This window comes from Sylvia atricapilla, chromosome Z (assembly GCF_009819655.1).
Source record: "Sylvia atricapilla isolate bSylAtr1 chromosome Z, bSylAtr1.pri, whole genome shotgun sequence".
NCBI classification, from domain to species: Eukaryota; Metazoa; Chordata; class Aves; order Passeriformes; family Sylviidae; genus Sylvia; species Sylvia atricapilla.
The window spans coordinates 43,080,140-43,091,282 of record NC_089174.1 but is presented as its reverse complement, the minus strand read 5'-3'; the positions used below and the strand labels follow the sequence as shown (position 1 = coordinate 43,091,282).

General features: G+C 43.4%; 1 protein-coding gene across 1 annotated transcript in view; it reads left to right on the top strand.

Moving 5' to 3' along the window:
* HOOK3 (hook microtubule tethering protein 3) overlaps positions 1–11,143 on the top strand; it is a 563,324-nt gene that overhangs the window by 169,000 nt on the left and 383,181 nt on the right. The gene's annotated exons all lie outside the window — the stretch shown is intronic.

Genomic DNA, 11,143 nt, shown 5'->3' with positions numbered 1-11,143 from the left:
CTTCACATTGCTGGAAAGGCAGATTGTCTGTGATAATTTCCTGTGATAATTTCCATGGAATTGTTCCTTGCACCAGGCTATTTTAAAATTTCTGTCAAACACCTGGCTGTTCTATTAAGAGATAGCCAAATAGTGGCAATGGAGAAGGATGTGAATTGCATTTACACCAAGAAATTCAGCAATGAAGTTTACTTACCTTGGAAAAGTTTCCTCACCAGAAATTTCCTCAACGAATAGCTGCAGAATTTTTAATTATTTTTAAATCTGTCAAAGAAAAGATGAGTTTTGTGGCCAGAAGCAACAGAGTATTGGTCAATAGTATTAGTCATTGTTTCCGTGAGAATTTATGTAGTTTTGATTAAGCAAAGTACTCCCAGTGGAATTTCTCACCACTAGTGTTTTGCTAATGTGACACACAAGGTATTTGGGCATACCTTAAACACTTTTCCCAGTGGTCTGCAGTGCAAATGATGACTAGGCTTCTTGAATGAAGCTGTTCATGAAAGTGACAGGAACACTGGATTTAGAGGCTTCCCTAGATCAGGACAGAAAGCTGGCATAAACCCCAAAACATTTTCAAAGGGAACTGCTGAAGGCTCATCTGTTGCCGTGAATCTGTTTTACCTCCCAAGATGACAAAGAAACATGAAGGACTAACTACTTTTTGTTGTTATTGTTGTTGTTGATTTTTGTTTGTTTGTTTTGTGATGTTTGGCTGTCCCCTTGGCCAAAAATATTAAGCCGTGTTAAGATCTCAGGAACTGCACAACTAGATATTTTTTCTTTGTTTTCTTGGTGGAATCTGTCGGATCCTGACCATCTTGAGCAGTCTTGTAGATAGACATTATCCAAAGATATAAGACATATTTATCTCAGTTTTTTGTGTTTTATTATTCTTCATTATAATTTGATGGATTGTGAGGGAAAGAAGGATTGCAACCCACACTCTGATATTTCAAGTGATCAGCAGCTGTGTTTCAGAAGATGTAACATGTTTATCCACTGCTATACACAGTAGAAAGATGAGTCTCTAGAGCAGTTGCCTAGAGGTGTACTGTGGTCAAATTGTCAGTCGTCTCACAGTGCATTCTTTTTACAGGGTAAACTCGCACAAGCTAATTCAGAGCAACCTACTTAATTTTTTAAAAGATCTCGTCATTTTTTAGTCACCTTCTAGAATCTTTTTCCCTGTGCTGGGCTGAGAGTTTGTTGAACATCACTGCGGGAGATTTGTGGCAAGAATTTGTGCAGGCTAATCAAGTGTAAAAAAGACTGACCATGCTGAATTCTACATTGATCTCTTCTCTCCCTCTACTGCTCTGAGAAGGAATAAGGAGATTTTTATTTTGTAACCAGATGTGCTGATCTTCCTGCCATGTACAGGTTTGTAATTCTAGCCAGCAGAGGGGTCTAGTTTATTTGACATTGTTTGACAGACACAGATGGTACAGTCCCTCCTTTTTTTGGTTTCTTTTTGCCCTAGAAAGACAATAGCAGAACAGTTGAGAAAAACTCTGCTTCCAAAAACAAGAGCTGATTTTGGATGAACGAGTGCATGCTTCCCAACCTCTTACACAGTGGTAACAAGATGTCCTGATTTCCTCTGGTGTGGTGTATAAGAAACAAAGACAGTTCCTACTGGGTTTGGATTTATTCCGCTGAACCCATACACATCAACTACCTCTGGAGTCATAAATATTTATGGCCTCTGAGCCCTCATAAATGTTTGTGGCCTCCAAGTCCACAGTGACCTTTGCATTTGAATTACAAAACTTCAAGACCAGAGCATCCCTTCAGAAGATGCCTGTGTTCAACTTGGAGGTGTCTCAGAAATCTGCAGGATCTCCGTGGTAGAACTGGGAAAGTCTGACGGAAGAGGTGACCTTGGATGTCAGCCTTAGAGATGGTCTTTCTACTTCTACCTGAGGAAGATCAGGATGGGAGCACAGACAAATGAGATTGCTTTTAACCTTCTGCTACTTGCTCTTGTCCTCTCTACGTCCAGCCTCTACCTTCTATCAGCGCCCTCTGATGCACCTGTACCTCCTGTCCTTGTGACATCTGGTTTTGTAGGGAAACAAACCAAGTATTTTCATTGCAAACATTTGCTCACATTTCTCCACTTCATTTTCACTGTGTTCAAAATATGTGATGAACCTCAAATTTGTCTTTCTTGGGTTATAGCTACCTGTGCTCGAGGCAAGCTCTGGGTTAGTGCAGTGGTATTTGGAGTCAAGCTGCAGGGAAACAGCTAATGGTAGTGTGAGAAGGAGTTGGGAGAAGCCTCACCTGGGCCCTCTCCTGTCACCTTTTGAGATCCCAAGTCCTTGTCCGGGCTGTGCTGTGCCATGCCTGTGCCTGTTCCCAGTTCTTCTGTCTCCATCTTCATCTGTTCTGTTCCCACTGACCTTCTGGGTGATTGCTGGGCTGTCACTTACTCTGCCCTCCATCTCCCCCTGCCCTGTGTGTGCTGCTTGTGGTGCACCCCAGGGAGATACTGCCCATTTTGCACCACTCCAGTGGATTTTTTGTGCCCCAGCACAGGGCCCTTCCAGAAGCTAGTGGGGAATGTCCCTTGGAACACCTGGCCCTGCCCTCTTGAAGCTTCCTCCAGTTTCCTAAGAATTGCTTCACCTCTTGTTGAGGTTGTCTGCAGCAGATGCCCCCATGCCACCACTTGTGTATGGCCACCCCCGGGCATTATCCATGAGCCCTCAACAGTGCCCTGTCTCATGGCAGAGTGCCATGCAGCTGGGCTGTCCATTGCCTACAGTGTTCTGCCTTCTCCATGCCCTCCTGCAGAGCTCCAGTGACAGGGCTGTGTTGCTGCATTGTTTTGGTCCTAACTGTGCACAGAACTGAGGTTTAAAATTTCTTTCCTCCTCTGAACTCTAGTCACTTGACCTGCTTTTCCTATATTGGTTCATCTTTGCGTATTTGTTAGCTTTTCAAAAATCTCCTTAGCATTGACACTAGCCAACACTTTGGAAGGGCCTGGTGTGGTGGGGGTGTTAACACAGTAATCATACGAGACTGGTGTGCTTGGAATACATTAAAGCACAATGGAGTATTTGCCCTCCAAATGAAAAATGAACAGCGAGCCAAAGACTGAAGAAGCGATTAAAAAACATAAGATTAACTGCGTTCATTTCAGTACAAGACAAACCTGGATCCCATGCAGTGGGCACACAACTGTGCATTGTGGTCTTCAGAGCTCAAATCCCAGTTTCCTTCTTCATGCAGCATTTACAGAGAAACAAAGCTGAATGCTTGCTTGTGCCAGACATTAAAAAAAAGCAAAGATCTCGATGCTGGTAGTGCACATTTGCAGGGCACGTGATGCTCTGTTTTGTCAACAGCATGGCATCAGACTGTCATGAGATACAGTGAGGGTGGCTGTGTGCTTCTGTAGAAAAGTGTGTTGGTGCTGTATATGGATGAGGTGAAGTGAGCAGGTCTCATATGACTGACACTGTAGTGCCATGCTGCACAGCTCTGTGGGGACAAACCAGACCAGGGTTAAAGCTAGGCTCTGTAATTAATGCAAAGAGAGAGCTTGTGAACTATCCTTCTCAGGTGCACTTTCTGCAGAGTGCAAGGGGTGGAATGCTGGATAAGCTGGGGTGGTATGGACATACACTGTTGTGTCCTGCTGGCTGACATTCACCCTAAGTGTTTTTAAGCCATAGTTATTGAAGCCTCATGTGCAGACCTTGTCTTTAGTTAGTCTTCTAAACTCAGGGTTAATGCATCAATTATTAAAACCCTATAGCCATTTGCTGATCTCTTTACTCTCTGGCCTTGGAAGAAGATAGGGTGTAGAGATATAATTTTGCATCTGATCAATCAAAGGTCTTGAAATCAATCTTGTTTGATATATGTATATATATTCTGCAGGAAAAAACTGACCTGAAAATTGTTTAAGGTTGCAAGGCAAAGTAGAATGGAAAATATTTGTGTAACTGGTCTTTTTAAATCCAGGATGATGCTCCACAACATTAAGTTGTGGTGCCATCAAGTCCATGAATGAAACAAGTTCATTTTGCTTTCCCAGTTCCATTCAAAACTAAACATACACACCAAGTTAATTACTTTCTCCTTCAACTTAATTTGCTCTCCATTCTAAACTTGGAGTGAGGTGAGAGTCTGGGAAAAGTGCAATCAAAAGAGACTTATCCAGAAGTTTTATCCTTCAGCCCAGGTGCGAGGTAAGAGTTTAGGAAGAGGCTGCATGTTCCTTTCTGATGGTTTTCAACAGAGAAGAATGTTTCTGGTCTCTGTGTCTCCTAGATATTCAAGAAATGTGGTTGCTTGGCTCCCTGGCGCGGGAGGAGTGAGTGGGGCAGTAGGCTCAGAGGACTGAAACCTGTTGCCTACAGCATGTTTGGGAAAGCCTAAGGAAAGCCATTTGTGTTTGATGGTTTTTGTTGCAACCTCCAGGACAGCTTAGGACCTTTGTCATCTCCTTTCAGTGCTGATCGTTGTCAGCAGAGAAGCCATCTACTTCTGGCCCACTAGCATGTGTCTGCTGGGTGGTGGGGTGTCCTCAGGCCTCCAGTGGATACTGGCTATGGGAATCCTTGGAGCAGGTCTGGATCTGAAGCAGCTTGAGATGCAACAGCTGGAGAGACATTGCATCAGTTATTACTGTTTCAGAGTCATGAGGCTTGGAAGGTAATTGTATGCTTTTTCCCTTTTGTTGGCGACATTTCTAAATATTTTGATGTTTTACTGCGGACATTTTGGCATTCTGAGTATTTCGTTAGCCTGGGTAGGTCACAGAAGGCACCCTTTTTTTTTTTTTTTTTTTTTTTTTTTTTTAATGGAATGAGGCTGGACTCATTGTTGTGTTGAGAAGGACACCGTGCAAACTGTGTGCAAAAACTGTGATGGCACCAAGAGTCCTGACAGTCACAGGCGCAATATAGATTTGTTGTCCTCAGAATCATGTGTGCCTGTAGCAACTACACCACAAAACTCTCACTTTGTATAAATTAAAATTTCTGTGGAATGTAAATTATTAATGCACTAAAATGTGCTGCTGACAGTTTGCATTTGAAGCTATTACTCCCTGTTCCTGACATATACATTTGGTTGTTTGCTATTTTCCCAGAGTCAGCAAAAATATGTCCTTTCTCTCCATGCCACGTGTTTTGTACAAAGACCACAGAAACCCAAGATGATTAATTCTGGAGGTGAGAGCAGTACACACAAAACCCCAGTAATAATGGAATTAGATTTAGACTCTGGGACCCTTCATTGTGCCAAAATACTTAATCTTAGAATTAAAGAAAAAATTTTCTTCTGTCTGAGAGGTCAGAATTGGACTGTCTGGTCAGATGACTAAAATCAAAGCCCAGAGTCAAAATGTGACTAGGAATCCAGGAAGTAGGCAGCAGCCACAGGGACGTCTTGACTGTCACTGTAATTTTTGTCACCCAGTCTAATGTCTATTCACACTTCGCCCTTCCTGTGAAGAAATTCCTGCTAGTCTCCAACCTGAACCTCCTCTGGTGCAGTTTCTGGCTGTCTTCAAACCTTAGTTTGGTTGAACAGCCTTGCTCCAGTTTCAAGTTAATCTCTGCCACAGAGAATCTGGTCTGAGGCATGGGGAAGATGTGTGCAAGCTTTGTCACTGAGGGAGGGTTCCTCCCCACTCTCAGTAGTGCTTCTTGGTCACTGGGCTCCAGTCTTTCAAAGTAGGAAGCAAAGGCTTGAGATATCACCTGGGGCAGTCAGAACAGGGCCAAAGAAAATGAGTCTCTGCCTCATTTTTGTGGAACATTTTAATTGATAGCCCCACTCGTGGCCCGTCATCAGCCTCCTGCAGAAGACCAATGTGTACAACAGAGCACTACTTTTGGATAGGAAATGCCATCATATAAATTACCTAGATATAATTTTAGGATCTGAGAGAAGCGAATAGATGCAAGCACCTGACAGCAAAACCTCATCTTTTTGAACTTTCCCAGCTCAGGGATGATGGAAGATGATGTCTAGACAATTCGCTATTATTATTGGGTTTTTAAGAATCCTTTTTTAAGAGAATGATTGGACTTTTCCTGCTGCTGTAGGAAGAACTCTGAAAACTCTAGGTGCAGTGGAAATTGCTGCTACTCCACTCCCAAACTGAGTGGAAGACTGTATACACACTATCCCCCACTCTGGACATAGTGTTACTTTTTTCACTCAAATAGAAAACTTAGTTTTGCTGTTGTGACCCAGGTTGTGTCATCTGCTCCAGGATTGCTAATCAAAGCTGGTTAAAGCTTCATCCAAAAGCAAATTTGTCTAATAACCTGGTGACAGAGAACGAGCCACGAAGGAAACATGAGTCACTGGATCCTCTTTATACTTCTAGGGCATTGCAAAGGGGCTTATACTAAGTGTAATGTAATGTAATCCTATTCAGGAGTTGCTGTACGTCATCAGAATAGTATAAATGTAAATCTAGAGTAAAGGCTTAACACTTGAAAGACCAGCCCACAATGTGGGAGCTGGTGAGAGCTCCAGGACACAGAAGACTGTAGATAATGCAAATGTTGGGTAGCATTGTGGGAGAATGGTGCTGACTACAGAGCCACTCAGTGTTATCAAGTGGGGTTACTGGTGTGTATCTGTGACCACATGCTGCAGCAGTTCCAGCATCCTCTTTCTCACCTGTTCAAAAGACATGCCTCCAACCTGACATTAGGGCTCTAGAGCAAAAGATTAGTTTTCTGGGCCAGAAACCAACTCAGGAGGTGCTGGTGAGCACTACAGCACCATTAACAGCAGTGATTTGGGTGCTATAGAAAGCTGCAAGACTATAGAAATGTTTCTACTTGTGAAGAATCATATACAGCTCTCTAAATCCAGACTAAGGTGTGACTCCTTGTCTCTTCAGCCTTCTAGGCTGTATTTGCTTTTGAAGGACACTCCAGCATCAATGGAGAGCAGCCAGGGACTGTGCTGTGTGTGCTCTGTACATTTTCACAAGCTGCTATTTGAAGGTACTCCTACCTGTACTCTGGGCAAAAACCATCAGAGAGATGTCTTTCTTTTCTATGGAAGCACTCAGCTTCCTGATGGCTTTTTCTCTGCCCATGACTGAATGTACTGCTAAGATGCCAGAGGATATTGTCCTTGTCAGCATCTTTCCAGGCTCTTTGCAGACTCAGACAGTTGTCCTGCTGGAGTATCCTTTACTGGGGATATCTTTTGAAAAGAGGCTAACCAATTCAACACCTGGAATTATCTGAATACTCTGCTACTTTAAAAGTCCAGTTTTGAGAAACTGACTTCTTCTGTAAGGGGACCAAACATTATATTTCACCTGCACATATGTCCCCAGATATGTCCTGCTGCCCTCAGAGGAAGCCCTGAGATCTGCCCTGACACGGGCTGGATGGCAACAGTGGTGCGTGAAAGATACCCGGGGTGAATAGGTGGAGATTGCCTAATCTAGGGAGATGGGAGAGTTTGTCTTTTGGTCTGCCACAGGTACCAGGGACAGCTATGGGTACCCAAAATCCTGTACTGTGCATCCACATCCCTGTGTCTCAGATAGCAGCAGGACTGACTGTTAGGTTGTCCCAGACACGCAATAGCAGATGGGGCAAGATAACCTTGAGAGATGATGGGACTGACTCAGCCCTGCGGATGCATTTCACGGTCAATACATCCTGTGTCGATTAGCCTGAATTCACATCCATGATGCCTCAGCCAACCACATCCTCAGAATCAATATCAATATTTAACAGCGCCCATCCCCCGCTGCCCCCCGCCCCGCCTCCCCCGGCTTTGCCCGAGCAGCAAAAAATATCCCGGCAAATCCCCGCGGGTGAGGGGCGCGCCTACCCGTGCTGCTGGCGCGGGGTGCCTGCGCCGCGGGTGTAGGTGTCCTGCGGGGCCACCAGGTGCCACTGCAGGGCAGGCACTGTCCCTCTGCAGGGCATCGCTGTCCTGCGGCTGCCGCGTGCCCCGCGGTTCTTCTCTTGTGCTGTTGGCCACTTCGGTGTCTGGCACTCTTCTCGAACAGAGAGGACCTCAGTGTATGAGCTCTGCATCGTATTCACCTGTAATGAGAGATGAACCAGCCCTTGCTTGGGGGGTATCTCAGGTGAGATCTCGGGCAGGAAAATTAAAACACATGGTCCTTCATAGGAGAAATATCTTCTGCCAAAGTCAGAAGATGTGGTCCCTGCCCTGTCAGCCTGGGGAATCCTTTATGATTGCTTGCATAAAACACAAGTGTTCTCTAGTGTGTTTTGAAGGAGGTACTCAAAGCACTGCTTATTTTCCCTTGACATGTAGTCATGGGAATGATGTGCCTAAATACTTGTGAGGACAAGAAGTGAGTTAACTGTTCAGATTTCTAGAAGAAGCAAGCTCAGGCAAATGTGAGCATGAATGAGTGGGTTTTAGTATGCTGCATTTATGGACTGTTGTCTCTTCACAATCCTGTTTGTGCAACAAAGGCAAAATCTGCCATTGTATTAGATTCAAAAAAATATGAATTGTTATCTCATGAACCATTTCATGGTTTATTTACAAATTCACACTAAACTGTGTATTATTTAAATATTATTTTAAAAGACAGATGTGAAGAATGTTACCTTTCCACAACACCACTCCTGTAACTGACCATAGTCATGAGAAAACTTCTGTGGCATGATTGATGCGGATGCCTCCAGCATAACACAGTAAGACCTAACACCAAACTTTAGACTGAGTTCAGAAGACTGAGTTCTGTCCCTTCAGGACAGATTTGTGCAGCGATATTGATGCTCTTTCTGCTCTGTACAATGAAGTGTGATCTGCTTTTGTGATCACCTGTATATCTTGGATCCAGAACAGTACCCTGTGCCTGTATAAATAGCCCATATGAACCTTAGGCTGTGCCAGGAAACTTTTTGAGGGTATGTGGCATAGGCAGCCACAGACAAGTACTGTCTGTGATGTACATCTACTCTGTGTTGCCTAACACAGCAGGGGACTGAGTTCAGCACCACTTGTGGCATGCAAAATCCTATGCATGTGGCCCTCCCCCTACCATTCTTAGAAACATTATGCTCCAAAAGATAGCAACTATTGAAAATATTCCCTTTCAGTCCACTGCAGGTTCTTTGGGACGTAAACATGACAAGTGAGCTGAAAAATGACAGTATCAGTGACAGCCATTAAGTGCAAAAGGAGGACAATGAAAACATTAAATTCATATAACACAGTAACACATCCCATTTTGGGAGGCCGTATTTCCAAACATTTAGGCTCACTCTGGAGCAGAAGTTATCTTCAGTTTATTGATCATTTTAATAATACCCCATCTACTGACTTTTACTTAGGAATACTAAACTAGTATCAATCTGTATATAATAATACAGTTTATTTATACAAATTAAGAGAATAGGTAAGTGCTGTTTTGCAAGCATTTAATGTTGTGTGAGTTCTCGCAAGTAGAACGCTCAGGTCATTATTAATGTTCTCATATTCAGATTGGTATTGCACCCAGGATCAAACTGAAAAGTGCCTGACCCTTATTCAGCATTTCCAAACTTAAATTTGCAGTTAAAGTACTACCCTACAACAGCAGATAGGATTATGCCATTAAACCATTGAGTTCTGGCCCATCTTCCCTGACATCTGCAGGGAGTTCTGGTTTTGCATGGTGTCCTGGTTGGTGACAAAACTGTTGGTTTTGCCTTCCCACAATCAATTCAGTCACTGAGTCTGGGAGTTTCTTGTCTGCCATTGTCATCTGCACAGTTCTCACTGGCAGTCACCCTTCTGCTGTGCTAGTGTGTCTGCCACCATGTGTGTGATGAAGAAGCCTTGCGATGTACCAGAGATTCTTCATACTTTTTTTCTTAGTTGTTACCTAAAAGCAGTAAAACACCAGTATAATGGACTCTCGCCAAATAAAAGAAAATGGTAGAAGCTGCATGATAAAACACAACTAACAAATAAACCATTAGGGATTACTAAAGGAAAAAGTGTTTTAATAAGAAAAATGTCATTTCCATTCTCAGTGGTTTCTGACAGGTGTATATAAAATCATTCAAAAGAATTACTTAAGATGACTGAAGCACACTGTAAAGTGTGAACATCTTTTCAGGAGAGCACTCTATTCAAATAAACAGGGTTGAAGAGGGGAAGGGTTTCTTGCAATGGCCCCTCATGGCCCAGGGTAATAGTGCATTAAGATAAATTCCTGTAGGTTTGGCAGCATGCCTAGAGACATAGGCAGTGTGTGGGCATGTGTGTGCCCTCTGCAGCCATTCCCACTTCTATGGAGAGGCAGATTTTGTTGCTGCCAGGCAGCCGGGCCTGGGTCCACAGATAAGTTGATTGTGTTGTGCTGTAAGCTGACTCTCTGTGCCCTGGTGTTGCAGTGCTCAAAATCAGGCAGAGTGGGTCAAGATATGCTTGACTGCTGAAGTGGCTCATGGAGGAAGCAAGTCTGTTTTCTTCCCAGCTCACAAGGAACTGACAGCCTTTGCTCAAACCAAGGGTATGCAAAGTGGTGATGACATGAGCTGAGAAGCAGTTGATCGCTCCTGCTACACAAGGGACTTGTTGGATGACTCTGGAAGGAATGACGCTGCACAGGGAATCTTCTGCCACAAGTCTATCTGGGCAAATATATTTGGTCTTGTTTGGTCTGGGCCCCAGGAAACAGAGACCTGAAAAGCAAGGCTGAAGGGAGGATTTTTCACATGGACACAGATCCTAAAGGATCCTAAAAAAAACTAAGGGAAATATGACCTTCATCTGCATTTTACTTGATAAACATCTTTACCATGTGCCCTAGGCAGTCTTTATTCTGCTTGCCATGATTTTAACTGCAGGAGGCATTCCTTATGACAAAGAGGCTATGAATCTATGATAATAACAGAAAAAATAGAAGAAAGTGTATTTAAATGGAAAGAAGGGGGATGGGAAAGCAGGATTAAACTTTCCACCCTGCCCCCCCCTTCATCAAGGGGACGTGTATTGACTAATAGCTGAGCATTTCTGATGGAGGATTTAGATGTGTCAGTTTAAGAACGAGATTCCTGGTAAGAAGGGAAATTAATTTATCATAATGATTTAAAGCATGTTTAATAATGATTTAAGTGAAAAAGCAGAAAGCTTGAGTTTAAATTATTGCTTACATTTTGCT